This window comes from Canis aureus, chromosome 15 (genome assembly GCF_053574225.1).
Source record: "Canis aureus isolate CA01 chromosome 15, VMU_Caureus_v.1.0, whole genome shotgun sequence".
NCBI lineage: Eukaryota > Metazoa > Chordata > Mammalia > Carnivora > Canidae > Canis > Canis aureus.
This window is the reverse complement of record NC_135625.1, coordinates 52,976,376-52,998,447: the sequence shown is the minus strand read 5'-3', so window position 1 is coordinate 52,998,447 and position 22,072 is coordinate 52,976,376. Positions and strand designations below refer to the sequence as shown.

The 22,072-nt window shown below is 38.8% G+C and overlaps 2 protein-coding genes and 1 pseudogene across 6 annotated transcripts in view; 2 read left to right on the top strand and 1 right to left on the bottom strand.

Moving 5' to 3' along the window:
• LOC144284804 (adenylate cyclase type 1-like) overlaps positions 1-22,072 on the bottom strand; it is a 414,796-nt gene that overhangs the window by 166,374 nt on the left and 226,350 nt on the right. The window lies entirely within an intron of this gene.
• Positions 1-22,072, top strand: part of LOC144284802 (aldo-keto reductase family 1 member D1-like) — a 91,247-nt gene that overhangs the window by 17,463 nt on the left and 51,712 nt on the right. The gene's annotated exons all lie outside the window — the stretch shown is intronic.
• On the top strand, positions 16,637-18,014 carry LOC144285113 (protein FAM32A pseudogene; annotated as a pseudogene).

Genomic DNA, 22,072 nt, shown 5'->3' with positions numbered 1-22,072 from the left:
GGGTGTCCTTCCACTGACTCTAATCTCCCCCGGGGCGGGGGCCATCTGGTCCGTGAGCACTCACTGGCTCTCCTGAGCACCTGCCGTGCACCCGGGTCCAGGTGCCACCAGATTGGTGAGTGTGATGCTCCCCACACCCTCTGCTCTGCGTCCCAGGTGTGGGGCAGACAGGGTTGGGGGGGATGGGCATGGAGGAGGTCTCCCTTTGGGGTCCCAGTGCTCTCCCACAAAGCCCACACCCCATCCACGGCTCTCCTTTGCTCTTTTCCTGAAGGGGCCTCAGACCTTTACCCTGTCACAGGAATTGCTGTCGGGTGAGGGTCCAGCAGCCCCTCCGACTCACAGCCCCCTCGTGACCCTCCTGGAGAGGGAAGGCCCTCCTGCATGAGCCAGAGCTCACTCACATTTCCCAGTGCGTCAGGATTCCTCCTTTCTTGGGGGACGCTTCAATGCATTGATATCTAGAGGAGGGCGGGGGGCATCACGTGAATCGTCCTGTGGACCCGACCTCTCCTCATAGCTGCTGTCACCCTCTGAACCCCAACTAGTCCAGAACCCTGGGAGGCCGTCAGCTCCGTGCGTGGGGCTACGGGCAGCTCCTAGAGGAGTACCTGCACCTGCTGGGTCCTCCTGAATGCTTGAGGAATGAAAGGGCTCTGGCCAGGCCCATGGCCTACATCCGAGTGGGCCAGGGCACCCCGGTGTCCCCGGGGACCCCTACCCTGAATGCCCCAGGGCACAGACCCCAGATGGACTCAAACCTCCCTTTCAATGGCAAAACAGGTCAGCTCAAGACCCTGGTGCCGGTGGGGAGGCGGCACAGGCTTCGTCATGGGGAGAGAACGACTGATGAGCACAATCACAGCCCCTCTAGCCGACCTGCCACAGGCCTGGCCCCAGGGGCTTCCCTACAGGACCCGACAAGGCCCTGTGTGACTCTACTCCAGTCAGAAGAGCAGCCCCAGGGGCCGGGAAGTTCAGGAACATTCCCAAGACTCCCAACCAGTAGGTAGCCCATCCCCCTGGGCTGTGGAGGGTCAGGGTGCTCACTTTGCAAACAGCAGGTCCAGCACCTCTTCGGTGGTGCCAAATTCAGTATAGGTTTCCATAAATTGAACAATGGAAAGGTCGTCCAAGCACAGCAAGGCGGGCACCAGTTCTTCTACCTGCTGCTCCAGCAGCTCCCTCCGGCTAGGGGTGGTCGGGAAGATCCGATTCCTTCTCAGGGCTGAGGCCCTTTCAGCCTGAGGTGGGACAGAGGGGATGTGCAGCCTGCACTGTAGCCTCCAGACCACCTGGGAGTTGGAGCGCAGACCAAAGCCCGAGCTCTCAGTGGCTGTGGGGGGCAGGGGGGGGCAGGAGTGCCCACAGCAGGAACACGGGGCTTGACACCTGCGGCTCAGTCACTTAGCATCTGACTCTGGGTTGTGGCTCAGGTCATGGTCTCAGCATCCTGAGATCCCGCCCCTGGCAGGCTCTGCGCTTGGGGCAGAGGGTGCTTGAGGAGCCTGTGTCTCCCTCTTCCGCTCCCTGCTTCTCTGCCTGTCTCTTAAACAAACTATCCAATAAAGAAATAATCTTAGTGGATAAATTTTCAAAATTTTCAGGCATTCCACGTCTTCACACCTGCCACTGATAGTCTTCTGAATTGTATTTGTTCTGGTGGGTGTGCACTGGTGGTTTTCATTTGTATTTCCCAATGATTAGTGATGTCGCACACCTTTTTATACATTACCGACCATCTGAATATTTCTTTATGAAGTTCCTTTTCAAGTTTTTGTCCATTTTTAATTGGGATGTTTATCTTTCTTATTACTGATATATGGGAATCCTTATATTCTGCATATAAATCCTTTGTCAAATACATGAATTGTATTGTAACAAGTAATGTTTCTATTTTCTCCTACTGTGCGGTTTCCCTTTTCATGTACTTAATGGTGACTTGTGATGAGTAGAAATTTTACGTTTCAATTAAGTCCATTCTGTAAATGTTTTATTTAGGGTTAGTGCTTTTTGTGTCCTATTATTCCTAAAAGCTTTATAATTCTACCTTCTACCTATAGGTCTATAATCCATCTCAAAATAAATTTTTCTGTATGATGTGAGGCAAAGATCAAGGTTGTCTTTGTCCATACAGTCATCCAATTGCTCTAATACTGAAAACCCTCCTTCTTGAGAAGAAACTTGCATCATTAATTTGAGATCTTTCTTCTGTTCAATAAATGTCTTAGAGTTATACATTCTCCTATTAGTACTGCTTTAACCGCATCCTATATATTTTGATATGTTTTGTGTTCACTGTTTAGTTCAAATACCATCTAAGATCCATTGTAAATTTTCCTTTTACCTACAGGTTACTCTTCATTTCCAAATACGTTGGAAATTTCTGGGTATCTTTTAGTTGTTGATTTTTAGTTTAATTCCATTGCAGTCAGAGAACATATTGTGTAGTTTTTCAATCTTTTGAGATTTTTTGAGACATGGCTTATTTTGGTGAATGTTCCGTGTACACACGATAAGCCTGTGTTCTGCAATAGTTGGATTTTGTATTCTATAAATGTCAGCTAGAATTTATAATCAAATATTCAATGCCCTTCATGATTTTTGTCTACTTGGTTTCCTCCTCTTTCATCATATGTGTCTCTCTATGTGTCTTCTCTATGATCACCGGTCATAATGGATTAAGGATCCACTCTACATAGTATGACCTCATCTCCACTTAATGACTGGCATCTTGGTGAATGTTCCATGTGTATTTGAGAAGCATGTACATTCTTTTTTGTTGTAAACGTTAATTAGGTCAAGTTGGTTGATCGATAGTGTTGTTCAAGTCTGCCATTATCCTTGGCAATTTTCTAAGTGTTCTGTCGATTACTGAGTGAAGGGTTTCGAGACCAAGACTGTAACTGTGGGTTTGTCAGTTTATCATATCTGACTGTCAGTTTTTGCCTCATGTATTTTGAAGCTCTCTTAGTAGATGCACAAATGTTTAGGGTTGTTATGTCCTCCCAGTTAATACCTTCTTTCATTATCATTGTGCTTAGAGTTTATTAAACTTCTTGGATATATAGATTCACAGTTTTATTTAAATTTGGAACAGCTTGGCCATTATTTCTTCAACTATTTATTGTTTCATTTCTCTCCCCTCCATCAACGAATCCAGTTACCCATATATTAGGGTGACTGATGTCCCACAGCTCACTGGTCTTATTTTTACTTTTAAAATTCCTTTTTTTTTTTTTTCTGTTTCACATTCAACAGTTTCTTCCTCTATGGCTTTGAATTTACTAACTTTTTCTTCTGAAATGTCTAATCTATTATTAACTTCATCCAGTGAGTTCTTCATCTCAGACATCTGGAAAGCTGATTTGAGTCTTTTGTATATCTCCCAAGCCTCTATTTAATCTTAATGTAACATTGAGAAAAATTAAATTTTAAAATTATTTAACAGTCAAGGCATTGGGTAAATTAATTAATTTTGATTATTGCCATTATCTCATTGATCTAGAGATTTTGTTTAGCTTATATAATAAAATTTTATACTTTTCTAGAAAATACATCATTTTCCCTTCTCTTTTTTCTCCTCCCTCACTAACATCACATTCTCTTGCCTTTCAGGTATCCTTATTAACAACCTGTGTGTAAATTTCTTTATTCAGGTTCACACTCGCTTATCCAAACACAATCACATGCACACATACACACATACCCCACACACACATGCTCATGTTTGTAAACATGTATATATGGGGTATTTTTTTCTGAAAAGATGGGACTATATTATACAGCTTCTCCCTTATCCTTTCTTAACAATGAGAGGGGCACCTCAGTGGCTTAGCCAGTTAAGAGTCTGCCTTCGGCTGGGGTCATAATCCGGGAGTCCTAGGATGGAGCCCTCCATTGGGCTCCCTGCTCAATGGGGAGTCTGCTTCTCCATCTCCCTTTCCCCCTGCTTGTGCTCTCTCTATATATAAAATAAAAAATTAAACAAAACAAAACATGTATTAGTACATGCCAAGTTTGATTATTTCATTAAGATGGTAGGTAGTTCCTAGGGGTGCCTGGGTGGCTCAGTCAGTTAAGCATCTGACTCTTGATTTTGGCTCAGGTCATGACCTCAGGATCTTGAGATCAAGCCCCATGTTGGGCCCTGTGCTCAGTGCAGAGTCTACTTGTCTCTCTCCCTCCCCCTCTGCCCTTCACACACTTGTGTTCTCTCTCCTATGTCTCTAAAATAAATAAATAAATAAAATCTTTTTAAAAAAATGGTAGTTCCTAGATCACATTGATATAAACTTCTCCGTGGGGTGATATTTTGGCACAGTGCAAATTATCTTGTTGCCCAATATATTTGGAAGTAGAGGTTTCACAAGCACTGTGATATTCACCCAAATTGATTACTTAATGGGAGTTTCAAAATGGTTCTATTGTAATTCTTACATGAATCGCCTGCATCCTCCATCAAGAAGAGTCATCTCTCATCAAGTGGACATAAACTGTCGTTCCTTGCCAAAGGCAGAATGAGAATTTAATTATCTTTCTTTAACTACCAATTTCTGTTGTATCTTATATAATAATTGTCTGCAATGGTCATCTGTAAATCTTTTCTGCTCTTTTTTTTTTTTTGGTGGTTTTTATTTTTTATATAAATGTATTTTTTATTGGTGTTCAATTTGTCAACATATAGAATAACACCCAGTGCTCATCCCATCAAGTGCCCCTCTCAGTGCCCATCACCCAGTCACCCCCACCCACCCCCGCCCTCTACTCTTTTTTTCTAATAACTTTGTAACTTTGGACTTCTAAAGTTGTATTTCTTTAAAGTTTTTATAATCACTAATCTTTTTGATAATCAAATTGCCCCAAATTTTACCAGTGGCAGCTTGAGCAAGCTGACTTCTCTGTCTTTTTTTTGTTTTAAGATTTTATTTATTCATGGGGAGGGGGGGCAGAGACACAGGCAGAGGGAGAAGCAAGCTCCATGCAGGGAGCCCCGTGGGACTCGATCCCAGGTCTCCAGGATCACGCCCTGGACTGAAGGCGGTGCTAAACCGCTGGGCCACCCAGGCTGCCCGCCCCCCCCCCCCGTGTCTTTGATATCACCCCAGTAGTCTTTGATGCTTGCTTCTCTTTGGTACATCCAGAAATGATGAGCCCACCTCATCCTTTCCCAGCCCCAGTCCATATTCAACCATTTCTCCGAAGAGCGCTAATTCCCTAGAGTGGAGAAAAGTACGTAAATACATAAATCTGAGCTCCAGCAAGTTTCACTGCTGGAATGTCTTGCTTTTAAATTCTTTCAGTGTGCAGAATATATGTATATATTTTAACTTGAATTTATATTGGTAATATCCAACTCAGATTTAACATGATTTGGCATGATTTTGTATTTATAGCTCTTCAACCCTAAAAATCTTGGTTCCTAATAACTTTAAGATATTTACTGATTTGCTTTATCTTAAAATAAACATAAAATACTTTCAAAATTACAATATCAGTATCACTCCTAAAAATAAAACTATTAACAGAGGATAAAGGTTCATTTGTAGTTCCCAAATTCATTCTTTTTTAAAAATCCTTAATCTATATCTCACTAAAGATGAACAGAGTTCTGTGTTCAAAGCTCACTTGGAATTATTCTTTTTTTCTCTGAGATTATGTTATCAAGTGGACATATGTTCATTTGTTTCCTTCTTTTCTATTTTTAAGGCTTCCCCTTTTCCTTTTATGATCTATTTTTTCAAACATGAAAAATACGTACTTTCAAGGTGGCAATTATGTAAAAAATATATTCTCATGGATTTGCTTTTATTCCAAAACCTTTCACCAGGATTCCAAACTACCACCATCTCCACTAGAGGGAACTATTTTTATTCATTTCTGGTTTGTCATTCCAGTGTTTCTCCTTCAAAAATTTTTCCTCGGCTTGCATTTTGTAATCCATGAAATGTAGAATATCTGTGCCAAGCAATATACATTTTAGTTCTGATGGCTTTTGAACTTCATAGAAAAGATATCTTACTATTTTTTTTTTTAAGATTTTATTTATTTAGGGATCCCTGGGTGGCGCATCGGTTTGATGCCTGCCTTTGGCCCAGGGCACGATCCTGGAGACCCGGGATCAAATCCCACATCGGGCTCCCGGTGCATGTAGCCTGCTTCTCCCTCTGCCTGTGTCTCTGCCTCTCTCCCTCTCTCTCTCTCTCTCTCTCTCTCTGTGACTATCATAAATAAAAATTTTTTAAAAATTAAGATTTTATTTATTTATGAGAGAGAGAGAGAAGCAGAGACAGGCAGATGGAGAAGCAGGCTCCACGCAGGGAGCCTGATGTGGGACTTGATCCCAGGTCTCCAGGATCATGCCCTGGGCTGAAGGCAGGCGCTAAACCACTGAGCCCCCAGGGATCCCTATTTGTTGTTTTCTAGGACTGTTTTGGTCAGTCAATATTCTATTATGAGATTTGTGCAAGATGTTTTGTGTAGCTGTTATTCACTCATTTTCATTTAGGTGTACTGTTCCATTGTGTAAATACACTACAAATCATTTATCCTTCTGTCAATGGCATTTGGTTGTTTCTGGATTTTTTTTCTAATATGTATATACTCTCACAAATATTCTATATCAGACAAAGTGGACTTCAGAGCAAAGAAAGCATTTTATAATGGTAGAAGGGTCAATTCTTTAAGAAAACTTAATTCCTGATATGTGTGTACCTAACAACAGTTAGACTAAAGTTTTTAACCAAAAAAGCCACAAAATACATGATGTAAAAGCTGATAGAGCTGCAAGGAGAAATAGATGAATCCACTATTATATTTGGAGACTTCAACATCCCTTTATCAGAAGTGAACAGATGGAGAAGATAGAAAATCAGTAAGGATATAATTAATCTGAACAGCACCGTCAAACACCTGGATCTAATTAATGTCTATAGACTATGTAAACTAAAAATAAAAGAGTACACATACTTTACAAGCTCACATGGAATATTCACCCAGAGAAATCACATTCTAGGGGCACCTGGGTGGCTCAGTTGGTTAAGCATCTGCCTTCAGCTCAGGTCAGGATTCTAGGGTCCTGGGATTGAGTTCTGTGTTGGGCTCCCTGCCCAGTAGTGAATTTACTTCTCTCTCCCCCTCTGCCCCTCTCTCTGCTCATACTCTCTCTTTTGTGCACTCACACTCTCTCTCTCAAATAAATAACTAAAATCTAAAAAAAAAAAAAAAAAAAAAAAACACATTCTGGGCCATAAAACATACCTTAACAATCTTAAATGAATAGAAATTACACAAAGTATGCTCTCTGACCACAATGGAATTAAACTAGAAACTAATAACAGAAAGATAGCTGGAAAACCTCTCAAGTATTTGGAGATTAAACAATACATTTCTAAATAACACACAAATCAAAGAAATCTTTTATTATTTTTTTCTTCCTTTTTTTAATAAATTTATTTTTATTGGTGTTCAATTTACCAACATACAGAACAACACCCAGTGCTCATCCCATCAAGTGCCCCCCTCAGTCCCCATTACCCATTCACCCCCACCCCCCTCCCTCCTCCCCTTCCACCACCCCTAGTTCATTTCCCAGAGTTAGGAGTCTTTATGTTCTGTCTCCCTGATATTTCCCACACATTTCTTCTCCCTTCCCCTCTATTCCCTTTCATTATTATTTATATTCCCCAAATGAATGAGAACATACAATGTTTGTCCTTCTCCGATTGACTTACTTCATTCAGCATAATACCCTCCAGTTCCATCCATGTTGAAGCAAATGGTGGGTATTTGTCATTTCTAATGGCTGAGTAATATTCCATCGTATACAAAAACCACATCTTCTTTATCCATTCATCTTTCGATGGACACCGAGGCTCCTTCCACAGTTTGGCTATTGTGAACATTGCTGCTAGAAACATCGGGGTGCAGGTGTCCCGGCGTTTCATTGCATCTGAATCTTTGGGGTAAATGCCCAACAGTGCAATTGCTGGGTCTAGGGCAGGTCTATTTTTAACTCTTTGAGGAACCTCCACACAGTTTTCCAGAGTGGCTGCACGAGTTCACATTCCCACCAACAGTGTAAGAGGGTTCCCTTTTCTCCGCATCCTCTCCATTTGTGGTTTCCTGCCTTGTTAATTTTCCCCATTCTCACTGGTGTGAGGTGGTATCTCATTGTAGTTTTGATTTGTATTTCCCTGATGGCAAGTGATGCAGAGCATTTTCTCATGTGCATGTTGGCCGTGTCTATGTCTTCCTCTGTGAGATTTCTCTTCATGTCTTTTGCCCATTTTATGATTGGATTGTTTGTTTCTCTGGTGTTGAGTTTAAGAAGTTCTTTATAGATCTTGGAAACTAGCCCTTTATCTGATAGGTCATTTGCAAATATCTTCTCCCATTCTGTAGGTTGTCTTTGAGTTTTGTTGACTGTATCCTTCGCTGTGCAAAAGCTTCTTATCTTGATGAAGTCCCAATAGTTCATTTTTGCTTTTGTTTCTTTTGCCTTCGTGGATGTATCTTGCAAGAAGTTACTGTGGCTGAGTTCAAAAAGGGTGTTGCCTGTGTTCTCCTCTAGGATTTTGATGGACTCTTGTCTCACATTTAGATCTTTCATCCATTTTGAGTTTATCTTTGTGTATGGTGAAAGAGAGTGGTCTAGTTTCATTCTTCTGCATGTGGATGTCCAATTTTCCCAGCACCATTTATTGAAGACAGTGTCTTTCTTCCAATGGATAGTCTTTCCTCATGGATTGGCAGAATTAATATTGTGAAAATGTCAATGTTACCCAGGGCAATTTACACGTTTAATGCAATCCCTATCAAAATACCATGGATTAAGGTAGAGTTAATCCAGGTTTATTCTGGATATTCCAGAGCATTGAACAGAGAGTTAGAACAAATTATTTTAAGATTTGTGTGGAATCAGAAAAGACCCCGAATTGCCAGGGGAATTTTAAAAAAGAAAACCATATCTGGGGGCATCACAATGCCAGATTTCAGGTTGTACTACAAAGCTGTGGTCATCAAGACAGTGTGGTACTGGCACAAAAACAGACACATAGATCAATGGAACAGAATAGAGAACCCAGAAGTGGACCCTGAGCTTTATGGTCAACTAATATTCGGTAAAAGAGGAAATCAAAGAAATCTTAAGAGAAATTTTTAGATACTTCAAAGTAAATGAAAAGGAAAATACAGCTAATTGAAACTTGTGAGATGTAGCAAAAGCAGTGTTTCAAGGGAAATTTATAGCATTGAACACAAATGTTAGAAAAGAAGAATGACCTAAAATCAATAATCTAAGCTTCCACTTTAGGAAACTAGAGAATAAGGAACAAATTAGATTTGGGACACCTGGGTGGCACAGTTGGTGGAGGATGCAGCTCTTGATCTTGGGGTCATGAGTTTGAGGCTCATGTTGGGGAGTGGAGATTATATTAACTAATAATAATAATAATAGAATAAGTTTTAAGAAGAGCAAACTAAATTCAAAATCAATAGAATAAAAGAAATAATAAAAATTACAGCAGAAATCAATGAAATTGAAGACAAGAAATCAGTAGAGAAAAACAATGAAATCAAATGCTGATTCTTTAAAATAAAGTCAGTGAAAGTGATAAACCCCTAGCCTGGTTTACTCAGACAAAAAAGAGAGAAGACACAAATTGCCAATCTCAGAAGAGGGACCATCACTGCTGATGTCATTGGAGTAGGTACACTAGACCTAGATGATTTCAGTTGTGAATTCTACCAAACATTTATTGAAGAAATTGTACCGATTCTCTACAATCTCTTACAGAAGATAGAAGCAGAACAAATACTTCCTAATATATTCTATGAGATCAGCATTACCGTAATACCAAAAGCAAAGCCATTACAAGAAAGAAAAAATACAGGGATGCCTGGGGGGCCTCAGCAGTTGAGCGACTGCCTTTGGCTCAGATTGTGATCCCAGGGTCCTGGGATTGAGGCCCTCATTAGGCTTTTTGCATGGAGCCTACTTCTCCCTCTGCCTATGTCTCTGCCTCTCTCTCTGTGTCTCTCATGAATAAATAAATAAAATCTATTAAAAGAAATAAAGGAAAGGAAAAATACAGATCAATATATCTCACAAATTTTAATGCAAAAATATTAACAGTTTGAATTCAATGATGTGTAAGAAATTATATACGATGACCAAGTGGAATTTATTCCAGGTATGTGAGACTTGTTCAAAATTCAAAAATCAATTAATGTAATTTATCACATAAACAGGCCAGAGAGGAAAAAGTATAATATAGATACAGAGAAAGCATTTATGACACCCATTAATGGTAAAAACCCTCAGCAAAGTAGGAGTAGAGGAAGCTCCTCTTCAAAAGCCTACAGCTAACAAACACTTAATGGTAATCAACTAGAGGCTTCCCTAATTCAATCCAGAATCAGGCAAGAATGTCTTTTATGACTCCTATTCAACATCTTACTGGAACTCCTTGGTCATACAATAAGAACAAGAAAAGGAAATAATAGATATACAATTGTGAAGGAAACTTTGTTTGCAAATGACATAACTATCTATGTAGAAAATCCCAAAGAATCAAATAAAAGCATCCGAGAACTAATAAGCAATTATGACAAGGTTGTAGGACAGAATGTTAAGACACAGAAGTCAAATGCTTTCCTATATACCAGCAATGAACACTTGGAATTTGATTTTTAAAACAGTAATATTTACATTAGCACATAAAATTGAAATATTTAAATATACATATATACAAGAATAATATGTACAAGATCTATATAAGGAAAATTACAAAACTGATGAATGAAGTCAAAGATATAAATAAAGAGTATTCCATGTACATAGACAGGAAAACTCAAAATTATCAAGATATCAATTCTTCCCAACTTGATCTGTAGATTCAACACAATCCTAATCAAAATCCCAGCAAGTTATGTTGTGGATATGAACAAACTAATTATAAAGTTTATATGCAAAGCAAAAGACCCAGAATAGCCAACATAATATTGAAGAAAAGCAAAGTCAGAAGATTGATACTACCTGACTTCAAAAGTTATTCTAAAGTGGCAGTAATCATGGTGGTGAGATAATCACAAAAGAATAAACAAATAGATCAATGGAACTAATCTCTGACCTTTGATAAGGAACAAAGGCAATCAATAAAGGATACTTTTGTCAACAAATGGTGCTGGAACTAGACAGCTATGTATAAATAAATATAAACACAGGTCTTATGCCATTCACAAAAATGAACTCAAAATGGGTCATAGACCTAAATGTAACTGCACAACTATAAGATTTCTAGGTTATGGCATAAGGGAAAGCTTAGATGGCCCTGGGTTTGGTGATGAGTGTTTTCAAACAACACCAAAAGTACGACCCATGAATGAAAAAATGGATTAAGGAGGACTTCATGAAAATTTAAAAAACTTCTGCTGCAAGAAAGAGACACAGTTAAGAGAAAGAAAAGACAAACCACAGACTGGGAGAAAATTTTTGCACAATGCATATCTGATAAAGAACTGGCAGCCAATCTAAAATAATACAAAGAACTCAAATTCATCAATAACGCAATTTAAAACTGAGCAAAATATCTGAACAGACACCTTATCAAAGAAAGTACACAGATGGCACATAAACATGCACAAAGATGCCCAACGTCCTTAGGGAATTTCACATTAACAGACCAATGGATAACATTACACGTTAGAATGACTAACATGCAAAACACCAATACTACATGCTGACAAGGCTTATAGCCACACAAAATCCTGCACATGAATGTTTATAATAGCGTTATTCTTAATCACTAAAACTCAGAAACAACCAAGATGTTCAATAAGGGAATGGATAAACAAAGTAGTATATAGTGGCATATTATCCAATGACTGAAAGAGAAATGAGTCATCAAGCCGTGAAAAAAATAAGCACATTGCTAAAGAAGTCAGTTGGACTATATATGATTCCAACAATATAGAATTTTGGAAATGGGAAAACCAGTGATAGTAAAAAGTCGGTGAAAGATCAGTGGTTACCGGGAGTTTGCACAGAGCATTGAAGAAGGAATGAATACAGTTGGAGCATAGAGGATTTTTAGGGCACTGAAGTAATCTGTGGGATACTGCATTGGTGGATACATATCATCATGCATTTGTCAAAATCTATAGAATATACAACTCACAGTGAACCTTCACATAAATGATGGACTTAGTTAATAATAATGTATCAATATTGGAGCAGTTAAAACAAATGCATTGGGAACACCAGGACAGAAGCTTAAGGGGGTACATGGGAAATCTGTACTTTATGTTCATTTTTCTGTAAACATAAAAATGCTCTAAAAATCAATGTCAATTGGAAAAAGTTTTAGCCACTTAATCTGCATATTTCCAAGTGTTTATAAAATCTTATTAATTCACAGTACAACTTTTATCTGATTTTTCTAAACTACCTATATGTTATAAAAATCTAAGGTAGAGTTAATCCAGGTTTATTCTGATGCTCAATTCTTTCCTGAGCTATAGTTAATAAGGTCCAAGCTTGCAAACAAGAGTAAAAATCCTTTGGTCCCAACTACATAACCCACAAATGAAAAGAGTGCTACATATAAAAAAATCTATAGGTAATTAATTAACCTATGGGTAACTAAACGGTGTGATATTGATGAAACAACAGATCAGTAGGACAGAATCGATAGCCCAGAAATAACACTTGCACAGACAGGGTCAGCTGATCCTTGACAAAGGAGCAAAGGCAAATCAGTGGCCAAAGGAAAATCTTTGCAACAAATGATACAACTGGACACCAGTTGTTTGGAATCACAAGGGACATTAATAGACAAAACCATCTTGGAAAAGAAGAACAAATAAGGAAGACTCATACTTCCAGATATCAAAACTGACCATGAAATGGACATTTATGGGACGCCTGTTCCTCCCTCTTCCCATGTCTCTGCCTCTCTCTCTCTGTGCCTCTCATGAGTAAATAAATAAAATCTTAAAAAAAAGAAAAAAGAAAAAAGAAATGGACATTTATGACACAAGTTTGCCTTCCTTGCTCACAACACTTCTCCTGGAAAATGAAGATTTACAGAAGACTTTATCTATTGCAGTTATTTACCAAACAACAATACCTCTCTCTGTCCAGAGATCACATTTATTGGCAAATTAAGTATGGCAGTAGGCTCGTGTCCACACAAGTCATGGTCTAACCATCAACCAGAAGCAGCTGGCTTCATAAACTATGGAACAGACTACCGAAGACTCAGCTCTGGGGCCGGCAAGATAGTCTTTGTCAAGCGGTTCTTTTGGATTTTTCCTAGTATTTTGCAAATATGAATAACTTATACAGTGAACACATAATCTTATGCTTTTGCAATGCCAATTTAACTATGGATAGATTCCTGGAACAGGGATTTCTGGATCAATGAGTTAAGTGCATATTTGATTTCACTAGGTAGTGCCAAATTTCCCTCTACAGGGGTTTACCATCTTGCATTCCTATCATCAAAGCATGAAAATCTCTGCTTCCTCGTATCTCCAATAGGACAGATTTTTTTACAGTCTAAAATGTGAAAAATAATGTCCCAGTTTAGTTTTAATTTTCATTTCCCTTATTATGAGAGAGGTTGAATAACTTTTAACATGTTTAAGTTCTAAAGCCATTTTAATTTCTTTTAATCTGAACATTCAGATTAAAGTAACTGAGTAAGTAACTTATTTTAAGTAACTTATTATGTTGCTACTCTTCTCCAGTTTTTAAACACTGTTCATTAATTAGGAATACTGATCCAATTTAAATGTCCTAAATATCTGTGTAAACATATTTTTATTATTATTGTCTTTAGAGTTTGGATATAGGAGAGTTTTCTTCTAAATTTGTAAGTCATTCACTTTTTCTTAACCTTCTAAGACTAGCTCACCTCATTTCTGTTCTTGAAGTGGTTTTCTTAGCTAGTCAGATATTTTTCTATATGGTTTTTATAATCAATTTGTCCAGCTACAGGAAAAAAAATACATTTTTGTTATGAGTATACTAAACATATATAATATGTTTAAGGTAAAAATATATATAAATATATATAAATAACAGGGTAAAAAAATATGTAATTTCTAGCATGTTTTATAATATTAGTTTGCAGTTTTCAAATGTTGAATGATCACATTTTTTTTTCTGGTGTGATTTTTTTGTGTATTTTGATATTAGGCACTTTCATTTTCATCATGTTTTCCTTTCAACATCTCTCTATGTGGTTTGATTGCAACCCTTTTCTGTCGTGCATATTTAAGTAAGATGTGTTTTCTTGTATTTTTTGTCTTAGAAGGATTCTGTATTTAGTATTTTTGTAGAGGATGGGAGTAAACCAGAGTAGTTTTCCTATCCTCACTACTGGGGGAGGCCGCTGTTGTTACCATCAAGAATCCAAAAGTATGGGGCAGCCTGCGTGGCTCAGTAGTTTAGCGCCAACTTCAGCCCAGACCGTGATCCTGGAGACCCAGGATCGAGTCACACATCAGGCTCCTTGCATGGAGCCTGCTTCTCCCTCTGCCTATGTCTCTGCCTCTCTCTGTGTGTGTCTCTCATGAATAAATTAAAATCCAAAAGTATGGCCTCCCCATGAAGCTATGTCCATGATTTTGAGATCTGCTTTCTCTTGGTCCATTCTGCCAGCAGCTGGAGCACTTTTCTCCCTTGTTCTCAGTCTTTTACTCTACTCCCAGCAGTCTTTTCCTCAAAATATGTTTCTGTTTTTATTGCAGTGAATTTTTCCTGGATATTGCTGAGGTCTTTAAAGAATTACACTACAAGACTTGCTGATTTTCCTGCAGCCCTTAGGGAGGGCTGGGATAAAGCTCATGGGCTTTTTATGTTTACCCACATATTAGATGCTCCATTTGTCAGTTACAGTGATTATTTTCAGATTTGCTTTCTGAGGCTTCCACTCAGATGTAGGTGCTCTCTTTGATGACTCAAGAGTTTTGGGAGAATTTCTGGGGACATTCTTTAGCTATCAGAACTTCTCTGACTGTTTCATATACAACTTCTGTATAGACTAAATCTGAGTTACACAGAATCCTACTTTTTTTAGGGCATAAAGCCCCACCCACTGGTGTTCTAGGATTGTCACCAATTTTACTGAAGGTGTCTGTTGTCTTTTTTTCTTTTTCTCTCCTAGTTGCTCTCTCTCCAGTCTGAGGGCTTTGGGAAAGTTTTAAACACTATACTGCCATCACCATCTTCTTTTTCTAGGAGTCTCTCATAAAATCTTGAGCAAAATGTTGTCAACCAAGTAAGAACGAAAAATTAAAGCAGACAATTTTATTTGGGCAAATAGAATTGCAATTCGGAAAACATGGATTCAGGTAGAAACCTAAATTTTGTGACTAGGAAGACAAAGAAAGGGCAGGGTTATAAAAGTGATAGGTGATAAGAGTAGTTCTTGGTCATTATACAAAAGAGGAATTAAAACTAGGTTAATTGGGTCAGTTGAGATGATACGTGAATAGATTGAAATTTTTCAAATTGTGTTGGCTCCTTGCAATCGAAGCATGGGAACAATTCAGGTATCATGGTGAGGAAGGAGTTAAGTCCAGGCTGAGGGCTTGCAGTTGGCAAATAGTTCGTGGTTCTTCTGATAAGGCCATGCATAAGCTCCTCCTCCCTTATGGTCACCTGACTCTATTTTAAAAGAGACTCTTGTAACCAAATTTGCTTGTTCCATTGTGATATCTCCTTTTACATTTTCTCCCTTCGATCTAGATCTTTCTTGACAAGAAAGCATCAATGATCAATCTTTTGGTTTCGGTTCCATTACATTGCCAGAGTGATTAGTACTTGCTCTGGGTCTATCATGTCCGTCAAAGTGGGGAGTCTTATATCCTCATCTATCTTTAAGCCTAAGACTACATTTGAGTGACAAGTAGACCTTTTAGGGAAAGAGGGTTTGAGCTACATCAATTGAAGTGCCATTTTCTATTGTCAAGTGTAGGGCAGATGAATACTCCCTCTTCTCAGCTAGAAGATAATCAGGGACTATCTAATTACCAAGCACAACTTTGGCCAGAGAGTCTAAGGGTCTTTGTTGGCTGCTATTGTTTAGCGACAGATTCCACAATAATTTCAAGAAATAAGGAGAAGATGACATTATAACCTCAATTACATTTATACCTAACCAAGGAAGTAGGGACTTGCCAAAGGAGCAAGTCCTGAATCATGAAAACCTCCTGCTAGATCTTTCTAACCTGACAGTGTAAATTCAGGGAAGGAAGTTTACCAATGAGATCTCTTATTTTGCTTTTGAAAGTTAGGGGCAAAATTAGATTTTTTTTCTACTAGCCTGAAATAAAAGGTTGTTCTAAATTCCAGAGGTCACCACTGCTTAGGAATGACCTGGGAGATAAAGATGAGGGTGTTATCTTTGCAGGCCAATGCCAGAGTAAAGGAAAGCAAGAAGAAAGGCTTTCATGTTTAGTTAAAGTGTGAAGTCATGATGTATCATCTTGAGCAGATGCAGTCTACCTCAATGTCCCCTACTTCTCTTCCTGTATACAGAAGATTGTAGCCGAGAGAACTCCAAGGGGTTTGCAAGGTTTTGTTATGATTTGTATGATTTGTCCAGTAAAGTGGGAATGAGCATCCATGACTGGAGATTATGGAAACTGTATCCCAGGTGAGAAACACATTCTCTAAACCATGGAAAGGACATCAGCAGGGGAAAGCTTCAACCCATCCAGAAAACATACAAACCATAACAAGAACATCACGATAATGCACACTAAGAGGGGGTCTCTGGGTGGTTCAGTCAGTTAAGCATCTGCCTTTGGCTCAGGTCATGATCTCAGGGTCCTGGGCTCCCTGCTCAGCATTGAGTCTGCTTCTCCTTCTCCCTCTGCCCCTACGGCCCTGCTTAGGTATTCTCTCTCTGCCTCTCTCTCTCTCTCTCCCTCTCTCTCTCTCAAATGAATAAATAAAATCTTTAAACACACACACACACACAGACTAAGAGATAGTTGAAGTCCAGCTGCAAGGGGTTCAAAGGGTTCAGAAGAAGGAGGTCTGAGGCTTGTGGGAACAAAAATAGCTTTTCCAGAATTATAGAATACAGGATTCCAAGATTATGACCTGACAGCTCAGACTGCTGGTAGACTGTTCCTGCAATATTATAAAAGTCTCCCCATCAATGTTTATTTATAATCTGAGTCATCTTGCAGTGAAGGAATGCAAAAACTGAAAAATGGGGTTTGTCAGTCAGCCACAAAGACCCAAGTGGCTATCCTGGGTTTCTCATCACCCCAGCTGTTCTTCACTTTACAGCCACTGTTTATCCATCTTAACTTCTTATTCAGGAGCAGACTGTTGCCAAGTTACAAGGACATCAGGATGGCAAAAGTCTGGCAACAAGGGGCCATTTTTTACAGAAGCAGAATTTGAACTTCATCCACATGTGCCATGCATCTTTATATTGCAAAGACAATATAAAGAAGGCAAAATTTTACTTATTTGACAATGCCTCCCATGTAATTTATATATCAAATAAGCCTGATTAATTTAACCAATCCTTTAAAATATCCCAGGTAAAAAAGACTTCATTTTGAAATCAATTTGGGGAAGTTTGTCATAAATATAGAAGGTCTGGATATTTGGTTAAAATAAGATCACAAGGAAAAGCAAGCGGCATCAAGGCGGCCTACGAGCAGGTTCAGAAGGGGCTCCTGAAACTAAAAGGTGTCGCAGAGCTCGGTGTGACCAAGCAGAAGAAGAAAAAGAAGGACAAGGATAAGGCTAAACTCCTGGAAGCGATGGGAACAAGCAAAAAGCACAAGGAGGAGAAGCGGCACGGCTGGACAAGCGAACCCTGGCCCAGGCGGCCTTCGAGAAGATGCAGGAGAAACAGCAAATGGAAAGGATCCTAAAGAAAGCATCCAAAACCCACAAGCAGAGAGTAGAGGACTTCAACAGACACTTGGACACCCTTACGGAGCACTATGACATTCCTAAAGACAGCTGGACGAAGTAGCCTCCCCATCCAGGGTAAGCAGTGGCATCGAGGGGCATTGGAAGGCAAAGTTAAGGTTCTGTTTGGTGCCTTTGGTATTTTCTAGAAACATTCTTTTACACATACCCTTGTGTTTTCTGCTGAGACCAATGCTTTCCAAAGCAGTGTGCCCTCTTGCTGGAACTTGATTAAAGTAAGACTGTTTTACTACCCCCCCCCAAAAAATAAGATCACAAAAAATTAAAAGAATACTTAATTATCTATTAACCTAAGTGACAAGGTTTTAAGGACAATTATAGAAGATCACACCTGCAAAAACCTTAGCTTTTTCTTAAAGTAGGCTTCATATCCAGCATGGAACCCAATGTGGGACTCTAACCCAACCCTGAGATTAAGACCTGAGCTAAGGGATCCCTGGGTGGCGCAGTGGTTTGGCGCCTACCTTTGGCCCAGGGCGCGATCCTGGAGACCCAGGATCGAATCCCACATCGGGCTCCCGGTGCATGGAGCCTGCTTCTCCCTCTGCCTGTGTCTCTGCCTCTCTCTCTCTCTCTCTGTGACTATCAAAAATAAAAAAATAAAAAATAAAAAGACCTGAGCTAAGATCAAGAGTCAGATGCCCAGCTAAGCTACCCAGGCACCCCAATCCTTAGCTCTTTTTGAATAAAGATTTAGTTTTTCTGAGTAGTCAAAATGTAATAAAGACAAAAATGCAGAATCTTTCTTAGACAGATTACACTGACAGTAAAGAAACTCTGTTTATAATTTTTTGTTAAGAACAGATCTATTATCAAAAAAAAAAAAAGAACAGATCTATTATCTAAGAGTAGATCTATTATCTAAGAAAATTTGTTTTAATAGAGAAAAAAACCAAACTAGTTGGATCAGTATAGTTTTTATATTAAAACTCATTTTTCAATCAATTTATTTTAATCTTAGCCAGTTTGATAACATATAAAATTTCTTTCCTTTTCCACAACTCCTCCTACAACTTTTTTCTTAAGATCTTATTTATTCATTTGAGAGAGAGAAAGGGCACAAGTCTGGGGGAGAAGCAGAGGGAGAAAAAGAGAGAGAGAAAGGAGGAGACTCCATGCTGAGCCAGAAGCCCCATGCAGGGCTCAATCTCAGGACCCAAAGATCATGACCTGAGTTGAAGGCAGAGTCTTAACCATCTGAGACACCCTGGCACCCCCAACTTTCTCTTTTTTACATTACAATTTTATCCTATGTTTTTCCTCTTTAAACAACCAGCCTCACTTTAGGACAATATTTTCAACAAAATAAAAGTTATCTCCATTTCTCATAACTTCCCTTCCTAAAAACACACCCACTTTCCTGGCATACAGAGATGTTTCCCTTATTATTTCTAGTAGCTTTGATTACATATATTAATTAGAATCTTTAATCCTTAGAAACCTTAGTCTCTAGTGAAAACTAAGAAGCAATTGTGATCTATCTATAACTGTCTTTATATCATTATTCTTTAGCATTGCAAATTTATGAATAAATTTTATAATTTCTAGAAGCATTGCCTTTTTAAATTTTCCCACGTAGACTAACACATCCAAATATCTTTAGTTTCTCTGTAATGATAAGCCAAAAGTAGATAAATGTATGTTTAGTACTTAATGTTGTAGTATTTTTGTCCTGTTTAGAAAATGACATAAGTCTTTACTGAAATGTCATTATTTAACTTAGCAAAACTCTAAGGTTTTAAGTTACCAAAAAGATTTCGGAAGACTTTTAAAAGTTCACCTAAATTTTTAAAATTTCACTTACATCTATTTAATTTACTTGTTCTTAGTAATTATGTTTAGATTAGTCATAAGAATTTTACAGGACAGTCATTATATGTCAATTAAGGAGAGACAAACATTCTTGTGCATTTTTCTCAGACATAGTCACTGCTAAAATCTGGTGGATTAACACCCCACCTGACCCGCTGAAAAAAATTAATAGTTTTTTTTTTAAGTATCTTCAAGATAGATTTCCTTGTACAGATTTCTTCCAGTACTAAAATTTCTCTCATGTTATGAATCCCAATCTTCAACCTTGTAAAAATTAGATTTTGCTAAGTGGGAAATATCAGAAAGGGAGACAGAACATGAAAGACTCCTAACTCTGGGGAACGAACTAGGGGTGGTGGAAGGGGAGGTGGGTGGGTGGTGGGGGTGACTGGGTGGTGGGCACTGAGGTGGGCACTTGACGGGATGAGCACTGGGTGTTATTCTGTATGTTGACAAATTGAACACCAATAAAAAATAAATTTATTTTAAAAATTAGATTTTGCCTCCACATCAACAAAATGCTTCTTGTGAGATGGTTAAGTCCTGCCAACTAAAGTCAGTTTATTGAAGAGCAGGAACCACCTGCCATTGCAATGGTCAGTTTGCTGTCTTCAGAGTTACTGTCTCCTGATTTGCAGCAGGAATTGTTTTACTTCACTTAGAAAATATGTCTGCCTGTAGGATCCAATGATTAGTACACTCCTGTTAGGAGTCTCCATAGAGTCTGTGCCCCCCTAAAGTACCATTTCTTGTGTGGATATTACCTCTAGAGGCCCATTTTACCAGCTTACATATATCAGCCAGAGTATTCATGGACAATCACATAGCCTTTGCATTCTTCTTAACTAAGAGAACACACCTTGGTGCAAATACATAAATACTAGAATAGACCCAGCTGGTTGTTTAAGCACATGTTTGACACCTGGGGTTAGTTATCCAGTCCTCTTAGTGAACAGATTTTTACAAAACTAACAATATTTTTTTCTGGTAATTGCCTATATTTTGGTGGCTCAGTGCATTCTGCTACTGTACAGCCACTTTCACATCAGATGATTGAACAATTCATTCTACAAGAGAAGGATCAGAAAGGACTAACTTGGGATCCCTGGGTGGCGCAGCAGTTTGGCGCCTGCCTTTGGCCCAGGGCGCGATCCTGGAGACCCGGGATCGAATCCCACGTCGGGCTCCTGGTGCCTGGAGCCTGCTTCTCCCTCTGCCTATGTCTCTGCCTCTCTCTCTCTCTCTCTGTGACTATCATAAATAAATAAAAAATTTTTTAAAAAAGAAAGGACTAGCTTTTATCTGACTTAGATGCAATATCCCCCAAATAATCTAACCAGAATAATCCAGACAATGGGAAAAATCTTGTCAAAGACTAGTATCCCATGGCCTGATTTGTCTGTCCTTGGCCAAATATGGGGATTAAAAAGGAAAAAAGCAACCTTTGGACCCATTACCTAGTAGCTGGCCTAGTTTCTGCTAGTAAACTATAGTGTTCCCCTGTTAACCATAAATAATTTCACAGAATATCAGAATCCAGAGGACTCTTTGTGACCATGATGGGATAAGAACTAAGTCTACTCCATAATTATGTCTGAGTGGAGACACTATGCCACCTCAAAAATGACTAACTATTCCATCTTCAGCTAACAGGAGGACTGCTACTTTTTCTCTAATGGCAACTGTAATCACACTCTGTTCCTCCTATCTCCTAGGTAAAAGTTATTGTAATACCCCAATCATAGTATTGTTCCTACTTTATGAAGTGTACACACACACACCTGCATCCTCAAACCTTCCCCCCAAATCACCTAATGTAAGCATAATTTCTACCATATGCCGTCTCTCTCTTTCTCTTAACAAGGCTTCCAATGCTTCCCCACAGACTGCAAGTCTTCTTGCTGCAGGGAGCTTATAAAACTAACTCCATTTATTAATAGTATGTTCCTACTGGTCCTTGACTGGTTAGCACCACCAAGTGATTGATGAAATGGGGCCAAGTAAAGTACCTGACGTAGGATATACCTGATATATTTTTACTGGTTGTTATAATTATCATTAACAGCTATCCAGGAAACAGATGAAATCAACCTTTATCTCTGATACAGTCAAAAGTAAGGATTTTTCTATTATCAGATCTACAGAGAGAATAGTATCTAGTTGGCATTGTGAGCACATTATATATGGAGGTCTCGATTTATTCTCATGTAATTATGACTTGTTTGAGTTAGTCACTTGCATAAATTCCTTAAAAATAGTTTTTATGGCTCATTGATGTCAACTCTGCTA